The 20,211-nt window shown below is 42.1% G+C and overlaps 1 protein-coding gene across 1 annotated transcript in view; it reads left to right on the plus strand.

Moving 5' to 3' along the window:
• The first annotated feature begins 7,338 nt into the window (after nucleotides 1-7,338).
• LOC122798574 (sterile alpha motif domain-containing protein 9-like) overlaps nucleotides 7,339-20,211 on the plus strand; it is a 297,825-nt gene continuing 284,952 nt past the window's right edge. The window contains exon 1 of the mRNA XM_044067640.1: nucleotides 7,339-7,683. The gene's annotated coding sequence lies outside the window, so the exon portion shown is untranslated. The remainder of the gene's footprint in view (nucleotides 7,684-20,211) is intronic.

The raw sequence follows: 20,211 nt of genomic DNA on the forward strand, positions 1-20,211 counted from the left end.
TTTTTGGGGTTAGGAGGGGGCTAGTTTTATCTTTATTTCAAGGGAGACCGCTTTGGGATCTGATCTTACTAGTGAGAATATAAAAGGGGGAGGGGGTGCGGCACTCTCCCATGTTTGTGAGTACAAGATCTGGGATATTTGTTCCCCTAGTGGGAGTGCAGAATTGAGAGGTATGTATGTGGGGGTCATAGAGAGGGCAACATAATCAGGTGTGTGGTCCAGCACTGTGTACATTTTGTCTTTTGCAGAAAACATATAATAAATATTTACAATGTAACGCCATCATACTGTGGCAATGCACACGATATATGTTAATCAGTGGTGGAAAGACAACTGATATTTGCTCATTTGTCTCATTTATGTCAGCGAATATCACACCCAAACCTGCATGGTGGATTGTTGTAAGTAAATACCTCAGAAAAGTCTGTCTGCAAACCCAGAGTAAAAGCACAGAAAGTAGTGTGACTGTATCCCCTAAAAAACAACACTCATCTTTTTATTTGCATTGCTAAGTGGAAACCCTAAAAAACTCAAACTAAATTCTACTACTGTAATACAAAAGCCCACCCTGTCATAACATCATAGAACAATTAGTTATGTACTCGCCATAACGTCAGATGTATGTGGTCCATCTCACCTACATTCTTAACTGACGGGTTTGGAGCCGAGAATCGGCTCCGACGCGGCCGCTATTTACTAGCTCGAAGTCTCTGATTGGCTGGGCTAGCCCTAATATCCCAAGATGCACCACACCCAAACCCCCAGATCTTGTTTGCCAACAATATAACAGAGTGACATACACAACCTCATAGAAATAACACAAGCAGGAGGAGAGATAAAATAACATTCTCAGAAGGGTCTAAGAACATAACCTCCTCCAAGTCCAACAGGTCGGGGGACGGTGGGCGGGTACGTAAGAATGTAGGCGAGATGCACCACATACAGCTGACATTATGGTGATTACATAACTAATTGATGTAATATGGTCCTATCTCACCTACATTCTTAACTGACAGGACAGCGTCCCTAGCACCTACATTCTGGGAGGCTCACTGACAATACTCCTGAGCACCGTGGAACCAAAGGAAGCCCGGTCTCTAGACACCACATCAAGCTTGTAATGAGAAACAAAGGTGTGCATAGAGGACCAGGTGTCCGCAGCACAGATGTCATCCAAGGAGAGCCTAGCATGATAAGCTACTGATGCAGCCATAGCCCTGGTAGAATGAGCCTTAACTGGGAAAGGTAAAACTCTGCCTGCTGATGCGTAAATAAAGGAGATACAGTCCTTAATCCATTTAACAATAGTACCTTTAGTCACAGGGCTACCATTCTTGTTCTCTGAAAAGGACACAAACAATTGATCCGATTTCCTGTGGGGTTGTGTCCTGTGCAAATAAAACCTTAGTTGTCTATGAACATCCAACTGGTGGAATTTGAATTACGCTTCATTTGAAAAGTTTGGAAAGAAAACTGGTAACTCAATGGATTGGTGAAGACAAAAGGTAGAAGATACCTTAGGAAGGAAGGAGGGGTTGAGTCTCAAGGAAACCCTATCCTTATGGAAGACCAAATAAGGGGGCTTTATGGAAAGGGCCTGAAGCTCCGATACCCTCTTGGCTGAAGTAATGGCGACCAGAAAGGCTGTCTTCCCAGACAAATATTTTAATTCACAAGTGTCAGCCGGTTCAAAGGGGGTAGACGTTAGGTTTGAAGCACCAAGCTTAAATCCCATGGTAAAACTGGTTGTGACAATGGAGGACGGAGTAACCAGGCTCCTTTCAGGAAGGCTTTACAAAGTTTATGGCCCATAAGGGAAGGCTCATCTGAGACATGAAAGTTAGAAATGGCCACCAGCTGTACCTTAATAGTGGAGGTAGCAGAACCCTGTTTGAAGAGCATAGCCAAAAAATCTAACACAGCTGACAAGGGGGCTGTGAAGGGATCTAGATTGTGTGCTTCAGCCCAGATAGCAAATCTTTTCCATTTGCTAGAGCAAAGCTTTCTGGTAGACGACTTGTGGGAGGATGACAGAATATGCAACACCTCAGGTGAAAAGGAATATAGTCTAACTAAGGATGGAAGTGGAGCAGCCAAGCTGTCAACCTGAGGGTTCGTAGGGATGGATGGAACTGACCCGACTGATGAGTCAATAGGTCTGGTACTGGCTCCAGTGTCCAAGGGCCGTCCACTGTATACTTCTGAAGAAAGGGGAACCAAACTTGACGAGGCCAGTGTGGTGCGATAAGAATCATCTTGCTTCCCAAGGAAGTTGCCTTCTGAATCACTCTTGATAGTAGAGGGAAAGGTGGGAAGGCATAGAGCAGACCTAGGGGCCAATCGTGGACCAGAGCGTCCCTGGGTGACTCCCCCAGGGGGGGATTAGAGTGAAGTACCTGCTGCACTTGGCATTGAGGGGGCTGGCAAACAGATCACAGCAAGGTTGACCCCACCTGGAGAAGATCTGAGTTGCAACTCGGTTGTTCAAGGACCGCTCGTGAGGCATCAGAATAGTTCTGCTTAGCCTGTCTGCTATCACATTGGACTTTCCTGGAATGTGCGTTGCCACTAGAAAGCATTGGGAAGACACCACCCAGTTCCACACTCTCATGGGCTCTCTGCAAAGGGGATAGGACCTGGTTCCACCCTGCTTGTTTAGGTACCACATGACTGATATGCTGTCAGAGAGAATAGCAATCGTCCCCTTGGGAAGAGAGCTCTGAAGTGCTTACAACACTAGAAGCACTGCTCTCATTTCCAGGACATTGATGTGCAAATGTACCTCATGATCTTGCCATGTGCCTTGGACTGTTCTGCCCAGATAATGGCCACCCCAACCTATCTGGGAAGCGTCCGTGGTCACCGTGGCGGTAGGAGACAGGGGTGTCAGGGGTCTCCCTATGTCTAGATTGGATGACTGAAGCCACCAACGTAGATCTTGTTGGCATTGTTCCATGATGAGAATGGGATAAGACAGAGGAAACTCCTGAAAGGACCACTGGACCGAGACCAGCCACTGGAGGATCTGCATATGTAGACTGGCTAGCGGTACTAGCATGATGGTAGCCACCATGGACCCTAGTAGTTGAAGAGCAAGTCTGACTTGGAATTTCTTGAGGGGTAGTAAGGCTAACACTTGAGCCTGTAGCACTTTGATTCTTTCTGTTGGGAGAAAGGCTCTCATTTGGACGGAGTCTAGCTCTGCGCCGATAAATGCAACACGCTGTGATGGCCGCAACACAGATTTTTCCCAATTGAAGGTAATCCCTCGGTATTGGCCCAATGTGATGGTAGCCTTCGTGGCCCGAACGAGTAGATGCCTGGAGGGGGCGGTGAGAAGCCATTCGTCCAGATAAGGAAAAACCTGGAATCCTTGACGTCTCAAGTGAACTGTCACCACTGCTAACCATTTGGTAAACACCCTGGGGGCTGTGGTGAGAACAAAAGGCAGAGCACGAAACTGGTAGTGACTGGCTCCCAACCGGAAGCATAGGTGACGCCTGGATGCCTTGTTTATCTTGATGTGGTAATAGGCATCCTTGAGATCGATGGAACACATCCATACTCCTTTTTCCAATAAGGGGAGAATGGACTGAAGAGTGACCATTCGGAACTTGGACTTCAGTACAAATCGGTTTAAACGGCTGAGGTCCAGAATGGGCCTCAGGTCCCCTGTCCTTTTTGGAACCAATAATAATCTTGAGTAAGTTCCTGATCTGATCTGGTCTGAGGAGACTGGTTGGATGACTCCTTTTTCCAGCAGCTTTGAAACCTCTAGCACTGCTTGATCCCTCTGACTGGGTGGAACATCTGGGATTTTTCTGGATAGGGGAGGGGGTGTAAGAAAGGGAATGGTGTAACCTCCGGTAATTATTCGGAGCACCCATTGATCCTGAATGATACTTTCCCAGGCTTGAGGGTGCCTCAAAAAACGGCCCCCGACTGGCTCCGGAGTAGCACAGTCGGGCAGTCCCTCAGGGTCGTTGGTAGGAGGATCCACGAAACGATTCACGGTTTCCTGAGTTGCAGGGGCCTCCTCTGCCTCTAGGGCAGCACCTTCCAGAGTAATTCCCCCCCTCCTCTGCCCCTGGAGGGGGGGTCACCATGATTGACGGGGAAAGACTTCTGAGACTTCCTGAACCACATCTTGCCTCCCCTCCGTGACTTGGGATAAGGCCTAGAAGGAGGTAAGAAACAGGACCCCATGGCAGACAAAGTCTTACCCTCCTGCTCACATCTGGTGAGAGTGTCTTTCACTTTGGGTCCAAAGAGGGAGAACCCATTGAAGGGGGCGTCCATGAAGGAAGACTTGAAGGCTTCCGCGAAGTGACACAGGTGCATCCAGGCTTGCCTCCTGAAGGCTACGTCTGAGCTAGCTGCCCTACCCGCCCCTTCGGCTGCATAGGATATGAGCATCATGGACGAATTGACAATAGAGGAAAAGGTAGACAACTGGGTGTTAACAGTCTGATTCACCGCCCCAGGCAAGTTACCCGACAGGGTATCTCCCAATTCCTTAAGGAGATCTCTTTGGAGCCTAGTAAAGTGGCAAAGATAGTTCAACGACCACAAAATAAAAGTTGCTGAAGACAGGGTACACGTCCCATACCGGTCCATACTCCTGGACTCCTTGTTAGGAGGATGAATGGAAGCAGAAGCTTCTGCAACTTCTTGCTGAGTGGCAGATGCCACCACCATGGCATCTACAGGAACTCCTTTAGCTAGGAACTCTTTCTCCGAGGGTGCAGACAGAAACTTGTTTGGGCGGCTGGGCACCGGTTCCACAGAGTCAGGGTGTTCCCAAACCCTTCAACAAATAAGGTCTAACAATTCATTGAAGGGCGGAGACACCCAGGAGGCCGAAGGTCAGGCTCCGAAGGATTTGAGGAGGACCGACTCGTCCTCAGATGGGGATTTGGAAGGCCAGTCGCCTCTCTGCTTTAAAATCTCCAGAATATCGGAGAATGAGACATCATCGGAGGATGACTTGGGGGACCCCTCTGCATCATCGAGGTCGGTATCAGAAGTGATGGACTCAGGGGAGTCAACGTGCTTCCTCTTGCACGACTTCTTTCTGGGGGGCTCCTCAGGTGACGAATCTGGAGGGCCCTCTGAAAGCTGGGGGCAATGCATGGAAGTATTCTCAGGCCTTCGAGCCCCGCTGGCATCAGAGGCTCCAGCCCCAGTGTCAAAGGAAGCAGTGGCTGATTCGAGTGAAGTCACTGAAGACCTGGCCAGTGCGCTCCTCATGGCCTCGAATGCGGGTCCACCAGAATCTGAGGACCGATCCGTCTCTGAAACCACAATCAGAGTCAGGGTTCCCTTAGCCAAGGCACCAAGAGGGAGACTTGGAGCCGAGGGATGAAGCCCCGATGTATCCCCCTCGGGTCCGACCGAGGAAATCCGAGTGCCGAAACCAGAAGATGGAATCGAAAAGGTTGGAGCCAAGGTCGGAGCCGAGAGGCCTAACGGGGGTATCAGCGCCGACCCCAGGACCTCACTCGACGCAGAACACCTCAGCTCCGATGACACAGATGTGCTCGGAGGAGGAATAATTGGAACAGACAAGAGGGAAGGCTCTGGAGCCGACTGGGCAGGAGTGGAAAATAACCTAGCTAACACCGGCACCTGAAGGAGCCTCTGCACCACCCTATCCACATCCGAATCCGACAACCTGGAGGACTTGGAGGACACAGAAGGTGGTCGAGATATGTTATCCAGAGGATCCAGGTTTAGACTAGCAGAAGGGCTCCGAATGGGCTCCAAGATAATCGGAGCCGAAGCTGGCTCCAGTATCACTGAAACCTCCTGCAGCGCCGATAACAATAGAGCCGAGGAGACCAATTCAGGGACAGGAATTCCTTCCCTAGGCTCTGAGGCCAATGGAGCCGAGGAAGGTGGAGCTGTCTTCAATATCTTGTCCGATGGCTCCGAGGAACTAGATGGAGCCGGAGATCTCTTTTTTGGTTTAGATTTAGATTTCCCACTAGGGGAAGAAGACTCCAGAGCTTCTTCAAAGGCAGGTTTGACAAGGCCCCTGAGAATCAATTTATTTTTCCTCTCTTGCAAGACTCTAGAACTAAAAGAGTGACAAACACTACAAGATTCTTGCAAGTGAATAGCGCCCAAACAATACACACAGATGGCATGGCCATCTGTTAAAGACATCTTATAAGAACATTTGGCGCACTTTTTGAAACCAGAAGGCTTATCCTCCTTCTGATCTTTGCCTGACATGGTAATTCACAATAAACCACACACAAGACAAGGAAAGCAGGAGGAAGAGACTCTAACTTAAAAGTCCCAACAGACTTAACAGACACAGGAGAGGGCTAAGGCCCTCTAACTTAAACGGGTCTAGCCCGTCAAACACAAGGATGCCACAAAAAAGGAAAAAAACTTAAACTAAACTAGTTGAAAGAAGGGGCTGTAACTCAAACGCCCCTGCAGACGTAACAGACACAGGAGAGGCTAAGGCCCTCTAAATTAAACAGGCCTAGCCTGCCAAACACAAGAAATCCACAAAAACTAAAAATTAACTGAACTAAGTCGCAAAACACAGGATACACTCAACGTAGCTGTAAGAACAGCTTTTGACAGAAAGTTAAGAAGAATAAGCTAAAAAACAGTTTAAATAAGGTACTTAGCCACAGCCAAGCTCGAGACCACGTCTGTACACTACGAGCGGCAAACGAGATCTGGGGGTTTGGGTCTGGTGCATCTTGGGATACTAGGGCTAGCCCAGCCAATCAGAGACTTCGAGCTAATAAATAGCGGCCAAGTCGGAGCCGATTCTCGGCTCCGAACCCGTCAGTTAAGAATGTAGGCGAGATAGGACCACATTACATCTGCTCATTAGAGCATAACAAATGTCAGACACTGAAAATATGAGGTATGGGGCCACATTTTCATAGCTCGGACTTTAGGTTGTAGCAAAGACATAAAGTTCCTATATGTTTATAATAACATTATTAACAAAAGAAAAATAACTCTTGTAATTAATGGTTTAGTGAGAGCCTTAACAACATAAATAAATAATGTCATGGGTTTATTGCTCGACGTAAATGGATGCGGTTTACTGTGCAGCAAACATTTTAGCAAGAAAAGGGTCACCTTGTAAGGAATAAGGATCCATTTTCCCTTATGATGTGCTGAACCACATTTTGCGGAATTGCTTTTTATTTTTTTTTTTTTTGAAAAATGATTAATAGAGGCTTGGAACTTGAAATATATGTGCTTTAAGAACTGCTAAGCATTATAGTTGAAATAAAACTTGTCAGAAAATGTTTTAGGGCAGGAAGGAGATGGATCTCAAACCACATTTTTATGTCCCTTATTATTCCTTTGCAGGATATGAGGTGTGACCAAATGAAGAATCGAAACTTAACTTCCAGTGCTCTTTCTGTATGGGTGTCTATCTCCATTACTATGTGTAGAGCATAACTACCTGCTTCAATGAGAAAAGTATGAGGAAAAAGACAGCGAGACTAAGTATTTTTATAAACGGAGAGAACTAGGATTGAGACCACGGGACGAAAATCGAACTGCGTGGGGTGCGGCCCGCACTGTCCTATATAACATGTTAGGACACCTTCTCAGCGCCGTAGAAAGGTGGAGTGTGTAAATGCATTTTTTGGGATAACGCAACAGTTTGTGGTCTTTCGGGAAAGTTTTATTTTCGCTGTGAGTATTTATTCTCCCTTGTGCAGTTTGCCTTTTTCCGCATTACTACTTGTTTTTGCAGTTCATAGCTCTTAACGTTAGGTATGCGGAATCGGAATGAGAGCTGGCGAAAAAATTACATTGGGCTCAAAATTTATTTTGTCTTAACACATTTTTTTCCCCTTGTTGGTGGATTCCTCATATTAGTGTCATTATTTATATACATTGTAAGTGTAGAAAAAAATATCCGAAGTACGGAAGTGCATTGATTTTGTTAATAACGAGACATAAGCATAATTCTGTAATTGCTTTTTGTGTGTGTGTGTGAATGAGATAATTGAATTAAAACAGTAAAATTGCTTTAAGTTTGAAAAAGGAATGAACCCGTTACAAAATTGGTCACCAGGGGTGTAGTTAGTTAATTCCATTTTGTATTCATTGATGTTTACTGGTGTCCCCAATCTACCTGGCATTAAAAAAAATGGTTGTGTACACGTTATTCAAGCTGCAGCTACCCACATTTAATGTGTGTAACATTTTCAGCTGCTCAGTTAAATATTGATAGAGCTATCAGCTGCTCAGTTAAATATTGATAGAGCTATCATTTTTAAAGTTGCATTATTGTGAGGCTAGCATATCTCTCGACATCTTTGATCAACAATTCTGAACAAAGCCAAATATAATGGGAGGTGGGGGGTGGCTAAAGATGGGGAAAGACAAATGGTTAAGTAAAAAGCAATACAACAATCGGAGTCAGTTGTTGTTTGTCTTTTCGGCTTTTCCCGGTTAGGGGTCGCCACTGTGGCACTCCGGTCCGCTAATGATTGGCAGTCGACTTTTATGGTGCCGAGTTGTCAGCCCGACGCCCAACCTTCAGCGAAGGCACGCCCATTCACGCATGTCTTTCGGAGGCTACTCAACCGCGGGAAGGACACGCAGTCTCCACACAGAAGGCACTCCTGCCGTGAATCTGAACGGAAGAACCTCTTGCTGTGAGGCAACAACGCTACTGCTGTAGCACCGCGGCTCATAGCCAAGTACCAATATATTTCGTTCAAATGTAGCCTGAGTAGAATTTCACATCTGATACTTGATAACCTTTGCTTAACCTAAAATTCAGAGAACGAATATTTAGTCTGCAAACAGATAATATCGCAAAAACAATAAAAGTTACCAAAAGAGTTAAAATAGGGCAAGGGGAGCTGGCAGGATGTTTTTTGCAGGGGGTGCAAGCCTAGAGCCCCCGCATGCAGCCATTCCAGTGTCCCATTAATTGGCTGTTTCTCCCTAGTTGCTATAAACACTGTTCAAAACTGTTACTGTGGATACTGTTTTATGCTTTACTTCTACAGCGATTACTGATATTTGGATTTAATTTACAATTATTTCAAATTTTATAGCACAAACACTGATAGACATTTGCTAAACAAAGAGTAGTCTTGCAATGAAAACAGACTTGGCATTACAACTTCTCTACCTTTGAAACTCACATTCACTGAAACAGCATTGAATCCCACATTCAAAGAAAGTGCATCTGGCCAATGGCAGGTTAAGTTTATCTTCAAGCTATTTTCAAATCATAGTCCCTTGCACACATTTCTGGACCATGCAAAAATTCTTTGATTCACATTCCCGATTGTATTAATTATAATATATAATAATCCAATTGTATAATACAGCTCCACTCGTTAGTGTGTTTTAAATTTATAGTTTTTAACATTTTTCCAGTAAGTAATGAAGCAAAATATATGAACCAATAGTGACAATCTGCCCACTTCAGAACATCCCAAACGTAAAAGGCCACTGAAACTTCTGTCATTACAATATACACAATCTCTGCAGAAGTAAAAGTCATCTGAATAATTCCACATTAAAGAGATCTGAAACTAATGAAGAGTTTGTTGCAAGAAAATAACTTTATATTTCAGTATTTCATGTACAAATTCAGTGCCTGATGCCCTTAAAGAATAAATCACCTATGTTACATTAAAACATGGTAAGCTGGTATATTGCAATAGGGAATGGGTTGCAAGCTGAAAAACAGTTTCATAGTTACTAGGCATTTCATCCAAGCACATACTCAGGACTGCAGCACCCCACCCCCTTAAAATACAAATCTACATGTTGTGGGAGTAGAACCTACAGTCCTGTACATCAAGATGCAAGTATGCTACCTGCTGTACTACTAACACAGCTTTAAAATTGTGTACCACAGTAGTGATACCATTTGCTAAACAAAACAGTTGCACATTTTAAGCAGACTTAGCATGAGCAGCAGTTAACTTCTCTTCCCTTAAAGCTCACAATTCCTTGAAAATGCACTTGAAAATAAATTCCACCTGCTAACTCTAACTAGGGTATTTCACTCTGTGTGTGTGTGTGTGTGTGTGTGTGTCTCTCTCACTCTCTCTCATACACACACACACACACACACACACACACACACACACCTTAATCTCTTAGTGCAAGAAATCTGGACAAAGCCTAAAATAAATGGAGACATTGTAAATATTGCTCTCATGAGCTTAGAAAATTGTTAGAATAACAGGATTTGTGTTAGTAGGCATTTTTCTAAAGGATATCATGTCTAAGACTCAAATGTCTGTTATTATTTAGCAACTTCAATCCTTTTTAGGAAAATGTGGACATTCTGCAAAAACCTGGACAACTGAGGGGTATGCTACCTCCCTCTTATACATACACACATGCACACAAACACCATACCTCTTGCTGTCTTAGTGCAAGAAGTCTGGACAAACCCTGTTATAATGTTGGGGACAAAGGCCCAAAACTAGGGACACATTTAGAAAGTTGCTAGAATAACAGGATTGTGTTAGAATGCATTTTCTAAAGGATATGAAGTCTGAAACTCAAATGCATATCATTATTTAGTAAATTTAATCCTTAGCTCATCCCAGTGGTTTGTAAAAAACAAAAAAAACCCCAGAATTTATATGAGGAACAGACCAAAAATATAAGGCAAAAATCTGGACATTCAGTGAAAATCTGTACAGTTGAGAGGTGTGACACATACATCTCCCTACCTCCTTAGAGAGTGGACAGAATAACTAGGTTTGCATTAGTATGCGTTTTCTGAGGATATGAAGTCTAAAACTCAAATGTCTGCCATTATTTTCTGACTTCAGTCCTCGATGATTTGCCAGAAAAAAAAAACAATTTATGAGAAAGAAACCAAAAATATGAGGCAAAAATCTGGATAATTGCAAGGTATGACCCCTCCTCTTATACACACTCCTACCCCCCTCTTACTTACACACACACACACACACACACCTACCTCTCTCTTACGCACACACACACACAGACCTACCTGCTTCTTACACTCACAACACACCCCTACCTTTACCTACCTACTTCTTATATACACGCATACACACCCCTACCTACCTACTTCTTACATCCACACACCCCTACCTATTTTATATACATACACCTCTTAAACACTTACATATATATGCTCCTCTCACTTGTACCTTTGTCCACAGTACAAACTTCTGGAATATAATTCTGCACGGGGCGCAGAAGATGAAGTCGTAAACCATCGGTCACACAGATGCAGAAGTGTCTGTGTGACTAGATGCAAAGGGCGTTTTTTAAAGAAGAATGCCCTTAAAAAAAAAATTTCCCCGGCCAACCTGTTCCCCTTTGCACCTGCCTGCAGACGCCATTGAAAACAACAGACGCCCTTGAAAACAACAGTCATTCAGCACAGACTCCTCTTCACAATGGTGATCCCACATAATAATTTTTGTATTTAACAAGCAATTAGATGATATATACATTTACCATTAGAACCAAAGTTTGTTAACATTAGGAACACTAATTTGAAAAACATGTTTGAAAAACAACAATACCATGACAGTAATTTACATGATGCAAGAGTTGGTACTTTTAAATGTAACAGCTGCAAGCAATGTCCATATATAATGAATGGTAGCAGTTACTTCATCAAGCAAAGAAATTTCAATATTAAATCCATGGCATATCATAATTGTTCATCCAAAGGGGTCATTTATTTTGGGGTATGCTTGACATGTGGGAGCTTTTATGTGGGAAAAACTGAAAGGACATTACGTAAACGCATTTACGAGCATTTATATGATATTCAAAAGAGAAAAGATAATAATGCATTTTTTAAGCACCTTTCAGTTTGTCCCAACATGTTGTTAAGATTCATGGTATTAGAACAAGTGCCCATAAACCCAAGAGGTGGAGATTGGCAGTCCAGATTAGAACAACAAGAATTAATGTGGCAACTAAGATTAGATGCCTCCAGACCACCAGGGATGAATGAGGCTATCAGTATCAGTTGCACTTAAGGTTAAACCGAGCAAAATTATAACATTGCTGTTTAGTTGGCTTATGTTTATGTTTATTGAAATTATTGCCAACTGTTACACATTTGCACCAAACAGAGAAAGGTACATAGTTTGATTTGATGGTGTCCGAATGGTTAGTGCACACACCTAGCTTTAAATTTTATTGTTGACAAGGTAGATACATTTATTTTTGTTTTTTAATCATATTTATGTATTGTCTACAGTTTTTATATTGCAACACAATATCCTCACATATATTGTTTAACATAGCTTCAAGAGATTTAACAGTTGGTCAGTTTCAATATAAAATTATATATGTATTATTTTATACCATTCATACTTTGGTACAAATCATCAATTAATGATTTTTTAGTATGATTATTATATGGTTTTTATTGTAAAGTTTTTTGTTTACAAGAGACATGTAGTGACAAAAGGTTTTTAACTTGTTTATAGCATTGAATTACTTATTTAAAAGTATAACTTTGTATATTGATCTACCATCACTTTTTGATTTTATATATATTTTTAATGATTATTAGTTTGAAATGATGCTTAGTAAAGCTTTGCACAGAAAACCCAAGCAACACAATGAAAAATTATAAATGTTATGGATTAATTATTCAATTACCCAATTAGTTATGAATTAATTCAATTAATGTCTTGACTATATAAGGTATTTTAGTATGATGTGTGACTATCTTGATAAAGCCTGACATAGTCTCAGGCGAAAGCGCTTGTGGATATTCACTTCCTACTGTGTGTTTTTGCAATAAAGAATTTTGTTCTCCAGGAATAGTTTATTGGACGTTTGGTGGTCTTCTGTTTGTACTTTTACTGATATATACATTTACTTATTGTGCAAATAAGTATTAATATAGCAATAACCGTTGGCGTGGTTTAATCACGAGGGTGAAGCCCAAGTGGTTATATAAAGCCAACTGTGGGTAAATTTCAATATACCACAACCACGGAGTCGGTTATTGCTATTATACAATGACATTATTTAAGAAAAAAAATATTTACTTTTCTTAAATAATGTCTTTGTATAATGGCGCATTACTGTTCTTCCGTAGCTGGTGGTATACTGCTTTGTTGTGTTGATGTACTGCGCATGCGTATGAGACTTGCATTTTCATGCATACCCAGTACATCAGTGCCCGGGAAAGTAAGCAACGGAGAAAAGAAGACCTCCGTTGCTCTGCTTTTCCTTCCCTTTTTTTTTTTTTTTTTTTTTTTTTAATTAAAAAAAAAAAAAAAAAAAAAAGGTTCGGGAAGTTTAGGGTAGGAGAGAGACAGAATAGAGGAAACACAGGGGAAATCAGGTACGTGTCTTTAGTTTTAAATAACGTACCTGATTTCCCTTGCATTTTCTGCAAGGTGTCTCTATCGTATGTACGGTGTCCGGACTACAAATTATATTTTTATTTTTGTTAAAATGTTAAAATTTAAGAATATACCAATGGAAAAAAGTCCGGGCGACCGGACCTTTTTCTGTTGGTATATTCTCGGATTTACAACAGGCACGCTGGTTGGGCTGGCCAGTCAGCGTGCTTGTTTTACAATGTTAATGGCCAGTCATTGTATAATATCTCTGTAACCACAGTAGAGGAAACTGTGCTGAATAACTTCAGTATTTAACTTTTTTGGTAACTTTTTGTCATTTTGAGATATATACATTTGTTTACATCTAGACCTAAAATATACATTCTCTGAATTTTAGCTCAAGCAAAGCCTGTCTAGGTTCATGTGATCTTAATTTGGCTGCAAACAATATTTGTAGATGAAATTCCCATTTTGAGTTATTTGCATAATTTTGAATACTATGCATATCTGAATATGTAATGGACAAATGTAAACAATATTTGTAGATGGAATTCCCATTTTGACTTATTTGCATAATTATGAATACTGTGCATATCTGAATATGTAATGGACAAATGCACGTAATTATCTGACATTTAGTTCTAGTTAGACACTAACTCTCATTGCAACGTTTGTTAGGCATTGTCTATAATTTCAGTCGATACCACTGAGTCCCATGTAAATACTCACTGGCTGAAGTTAATAAAGTAGTTATGAACACATGCCATTCACTCAATATTTCCAGGAAAAAACTCATAATTTGTCTGTTACCAAGTTTCCTGCTCATCTGATCAGATATTCATGGCCTGTCTGGTGACAGGGCATATGAATTACTGAATCACAATCTGTCCAAGTTCAATATGCCAGAGAACATGATAATTATGCTAATATACATATTTTATTACTGAATAAGTTGGAATGCCTGCTGAATGGTAGTAGTACGGACAGCTACTATGACAGTGACAACTTTTGCAACATTATGCAAGCTTTCATTTGATACCAAGAAATAACCATATAATTACCTTATGATTCACACTATTAAGGTAGTTATCGACTTGCTGTTCTGTGCCTGACTTTTGCTGATCTCTGTCTGCATTTCATTTTCAATTGAAGTTATTCATTTAAGGTTTGGTTACTTCTATTTATGTAATTATTTTTTCCTATATTGCATTTTGTTTTGCATGAAGTCTTTTGTTGTTTTTGGAGTGTTAAGAAGTCTTGTTTAGGGTCATTCAGAAAATAATTATTTTGCAGACAGTGAATAACATCCGGCTATTTAGTAGGAGGAGCTGAGAAATTGCATTTCTCATTTAAGTACAAATATTAAGTGACATCTTTATTTAGCTGTAATGCTTGTTTGACTTGCTATTCTCTGCCTGACTATTGCTGATCTCTGTCTACATTTGATTTTTCTCGCCCACCTGCACTACTGCTGTTGTAGTTTTAAAATTGGGGGCTTTTGAGTTGCCCACTCCTACTATAAATCTGATTTTTGGAAACTCTTCCCAGTCCCATTTCATCTGCTCCATTGTAGTGAACACTGAAACCCTCCCCTCCCTCTTGGTCTCTTAAACTTGAATTATCTTCTGTTCCCTACCTTCCCACTTACCAAAAAATGCACTTTATTCACCTGCTGTAGCTGTTGCTGTGTTTGTGCTTTGTCCTACTTTAGGAATGTGCAGCAAAAAAAAAAAAACTAAGTGTTCAATTGTATTTAATCTGCTGCATTTATAACTGCCTTTTAGTAGCCTAATTACATCGCTGCAGTTATTTTAAGCCTCTTAGTTGCGGTTTAAGCGCTTGGGGTCCAGCCCAGTTATTTTACATTAAGAAGGTTTGTAGTCTGCACTGTTGTGGAGGCGAAGGTAGCCTCCACCCTTCTGAGCTGGTAATTGCTGATGAAGGCTAATTGTGCCTGTTATTCTAAGTGACTTTGTTCTGATTTAAGCACTTGGTCTCCAAAACAGTTATTTTACATTAGGAAGGTTTGTAGTCCACATTCTTGAGGCGGGAAATTATAGCCTACATCTTTCTGAGCTGGGAATTCCTGGTTGAAGGCTTATTGTGCCTATTATTCTAAAAGTGTCTTCATTCTGGTTTAAGCACTTGGGCTCCAAACCAGTTATTTTACATTCAGAAGCTTTGTGCTCTACGCTGTTGTGTTGTTATTGTCTCTATAGATTTTTTTAACTACTAGAGCATCAAGTTTGCACATAGATGAATATTGTTTGTCAAGTTCCTTATCTTATTGACTTATTCAATATTTACATTTCCCTTGTTCCACCATAGTAGATCAGGAGCCATGGATATGCACATCCCAACTCTCTGTGTGGCAGTCTGGTTGAGATGAGTATTCTGAGGCATTGTAGCAATTGCCTCATGTATACTAATGATCTACTTATTCTTAATAAAACAGATAAAATATGTCAGAGGTGTAAATACACATTAACTCTGGACACAAAATTTTTTCATACAACCAAAACAAATCCTATAGAGGTTGTTAGGGACACTTGCTCCATGCCTACTGCACAGGATAAAGACCCTACACATAAAACTACTTATGCTGAGGCTCTTACAGGTAGCTTCTCTCCTGCAGAGTACACTCAAAGAAGGGGTTCTCGGCCGTCAGGTAAATACTCTCTTTAAACACCAGTCACAGCTACACGTAGTAACACTATATCCACTGTCTATGCTGCTAAGTTCTTAAGGCAAACCAGCACAAAGCCAGATTTCCTGGTCATTGGTGATTCTATAATGAGGCACACCAATGTCCCCATCACCAGACTGAGTAAGGAGAGAGCCACGGCTAGCTGTCTTTCAGGGGCTAGGATCCATCAAGTCACACAGGCACTCAGGTCATTGAACCACAGGTACCAGTACGTCACTGTCATAGTCCATGTGTGTGTTAATGACCTGAGATGTACCTTCCTTGACTATATGACACAAGACATGATCAAACTCGCTGATTGTGTCTCAGGCAGGTATGAGCCAAGCACTGAGAAGCATGCTACCTTCTCCAAGGATGATGCCAACTTACCAACAGAAGATGATAGATTTTTAACAAATCTCTTAGCTTCTAGTGTCAATCCAAGGGGGTACAATACTTGACTGCCTGGGTAGACATGGTTGACAGAACTCAATGCTTTATCAGGGATGGTCTTCACTTGTTTCCTCTAGGCTTTCAGATATTGGTAAAGACGTTTTCCACCCCATACTGCCTTTTAGGGAAATGCCAAACTAATAAAACTACCGACCTAACTGAACCTATGAAGGAATATATGAAGGTGGTACTGCTCAATGCTAGAAGTCCTAACAAGAAATTCTACTCCGTGCAAGCCTTCCTCTCCATGGAGAGTGCAGTCATCTGTGTAGTGACAGAGATATGTTTTAAAGTTGTGGAGAGTATGCCAGCAATGCCAGGTTATAATGCCTTTAACACCTTTATACCAGCTACTGCACAGGAGGGAACTAAAGCTGGATGAGTCTCAAGTCTATATTAAAACCAACCTCACATCCAGGCTACTTAAACTCTGTGACCCAATGGGACTCATACATGTGCAACTCTCCATAAACAGGGTCTCGTACCATATGCTTGCAATCTATAGGTCCCCCTCCTTGTCCCAGGAAACCCATACTGCCTATCTCAGTGTCCTAGAGTCCCTCATCATTCATCCCAGTACAATATTCTTGGGGGATCTCAACTACCCCTTTGTAGATTTGGAATCCTGTACCACTTCTAATGCACAGGCCCAGCAATTCCTAAACTTTGCTGATGTCACCATCCTTTAATAGTTGTCCCATTCTCCTAACAGAGGTACAAACATCCTTAACCTTGTACTCACAAACATGGAGTGGCCAATGTTGGTTATCCATTGTAATGTCTTTGCTTTTCATATCTGACCATAAGGCAGTATTACTTAAAATAAAAATTAAATTTGAGGATCCAGTGCAACCAAAAGCCTTTAGGAACTATTCCAAAGGCTAACCCCTCTCTACTAAGCAACACTGTGGCTAAATTACAAGCACCCCATACCCAGTAAACACCATGGCATTTACAAACTCTCTACTGCCACATTGATAATAGAGCGAGCTGTGCCCCCTCATATAAAGAATAAGGCAAACTCAAAAGACAAGCCACCCTGGTGGAATCGCACTGTCAGTCGGTTATACAACAAAAGAAAAAAAATAATCTTGGCCAAGTGTAGGGGGGACAAAGCCATACATACCAAAAGCCCCCGATTAATCTCAACAGCTGAGAGGGTTAATTAATACTTCAAAGGCTAAATTTGAAGAAAATATAGCATCTTAGACAAAGGGCAACCACAAAGCTTCCTACAGCTATGTCTGGAACCTCAGGGGGAACTACACAACAATGCACAGCACTTATTGTCAATGGCATTTCCCACACTGAACAGGAGGCCATTGACAACCTTTTGGTTGACAGGTTTAGCTCAGATTTCTCACCCCTCAATCCCCCGATAGTCCAAAAGAAATACCACATACTACTATCCTCCCAAACCATTACTAGGGAACAGGTCATTAATGCACCTTCCAAGGCCAAAAACACTGCATCGATGGGCCCCGATAATCTCCTGTGATGATTATTAAATGGCATGAAACATGACTTCTCTGGTTCACTTGAATCACTTTTCAATTGGAGCCTTCAGTCAAATTTTGTGCTAAAAGAATGGAAGATGGCTGCCGTCATTCCCCATCCAAAAGGAGGTCCATCTGCTGATTGGGGTAACTACAGGGCATAAGTCTTACCAGCCTCATGTAAGGCCATGGAAAGAATCATCATGGACATAATAAAGGAGGACATAGGTAACCTGCAAACTCTGGACCTATCACAGTTCAGTTTTGTTAAAAGAAGGTCATGCCTGTTAAATCTGGTGAGAGGGTCACTGAAGACTGGATGAAGGTAAGACTGTGCACACAGCTTACCTCGACCTGGCCAAGACTTTTGATACAATACCCCACTCAAGGCATTATATACAAGCTCACTAATTTAGGTATAAACTCTTTTATCACCCACTGGATAACCAGCTGGCTCACTGATAGGACCCAATAGGTTAAAATATGTGAGGCCACGTCCACCAAGAGGCCAGTCACTAGCGCAGCCCCTCCAGGGATTTATATTGGTCCTGTTCCTTTTTTACATCTATTTCTCTGAAATGGAAGCAAATGCTGAAGGTTTATGGCTGACTAAGTTTGCAGATGATTGGAAACTGGGGGTTATCATTGACTCCACTGCAGACACTAGCATTCTTCAAGAAGATCTATCTCTAACTAACCAATGGTGCCAAAGCATTGATCTTAAACTCAATGCTAAGAAATGCATAGTTGCACCCTATGGGAGGGCAACCATCCCGGCTAATTACCATGTTGAAAATACACTCCTAAGAGTTAACTCCCTGGTCAGGGATCTGGGTACACATGTCAGCAGTAGCCTTACCTTCGACCACCACATGGCCACAGTGGTGAAGAAATCCTTTTTATGTTGCACAACTTATAAGTAAGCGTATGGGATTCAGGTCCAAAGAGGTCATTATCCCACTGTACTCCGCCTTGATCAGACCAGTCATAGAGTATGATGCTCTCTTTGGTATGTACCTGACCAGGCATATGCAGCAGCTAGAGCGACCTTGGAGTTTCCTTACAAAAAGAATACAAGACTTAACCAACCTGGCTTGTACAGAGTTCCTTAAAGCCCTTTCCCTCTGCTCAGTCTCATATAGATTGCTGAAGGTTGATCTATACCTGGCATACAAGGCATCCACAAACCCCACACTCACGAATCCTTTGTTATTGAAGCCTACCCCCAGGTAGCAAAACCTGAGCCTGGACACAGACTGCAAGCTTAATGGAGTAGTCAGTACATTCAGTTTAAAATGTCTAACATGTGGCAAAAGTAAGACAGAGGTGTAGCTAAAAGGCCAATGGTCAACATATCTACACAAAACAACCAAACAATTGGAGAGCAGTGGTCACAGTATATGTCATTTGTATCAATAGTAATTCAAGTTACTGAAAAATATAATGAGTATAAATAAGCAGTCTGGTAACAGTACAGATAACCGAGATGTACGTGCAGGTACACAGACTGAAAGCTAGCATGTGTAGGATGGAAGCACAACAAAAAGGCCTATTGGTGACATGTGTACAGAAAGCACCCCTCCCTTGACATTGAAGGGAAATTGTTTTTGATCTCCTCACCCCAGTAGTATTATGCATAGCAGCACCCTCACCCCCAACACGAGCATGCACATACACATGCACACAGACAGACTCGCACGTGCACACAGACAGACTCGCACGTGCACACAGACACACTCGCACGTACACACAGACACACTCGCACGTACACACGTACACACAGACACACTCGCACGTACACACGTACACACAGACACACAGACACGTACACACGTACACACGTACACACAGACACACTCACACGTACACACAGACACTCTCACACGTACACACGTACACACTCACACGTACACACTCACACGTACACACTCACACGTACACACGTACACACTCACACGTGCACACGTACACACACACACTCACACGTACACACGTACACACAGACACACTCACACGTACACACGTACACACAGACACACTCACGTACACACAGACACACTCACACGTACACACGCTCACACTGTTAGTGTCTAGTACCCCCACTTTAACACACAGACTGCTGACTGTAATGCAATTCAATCCTTTCCAGTGGAAACTGTCTCTAGTGGATAGTGTCCTTACACACATTTCTGCTTTCCAGAGAAAATAAAGCAATTCCAAGAAATATTTCTCCCTTCTACTTTGTTTC

Source organism: Protopterus annectens, chromosome 3.part1 (genome assembly GCF_019279795.1).
Source record: "Protopterus annectens isolate FY-2018-M chromosome 3.part1, PAN1.0, whole genome shotgun sequence".
NCBI classification, from domain to species: Eukaryota; Metazoa; Chordata; order Ceratodontiformes; family Protopteridae; genus Protopterus; species Protopterus annectens.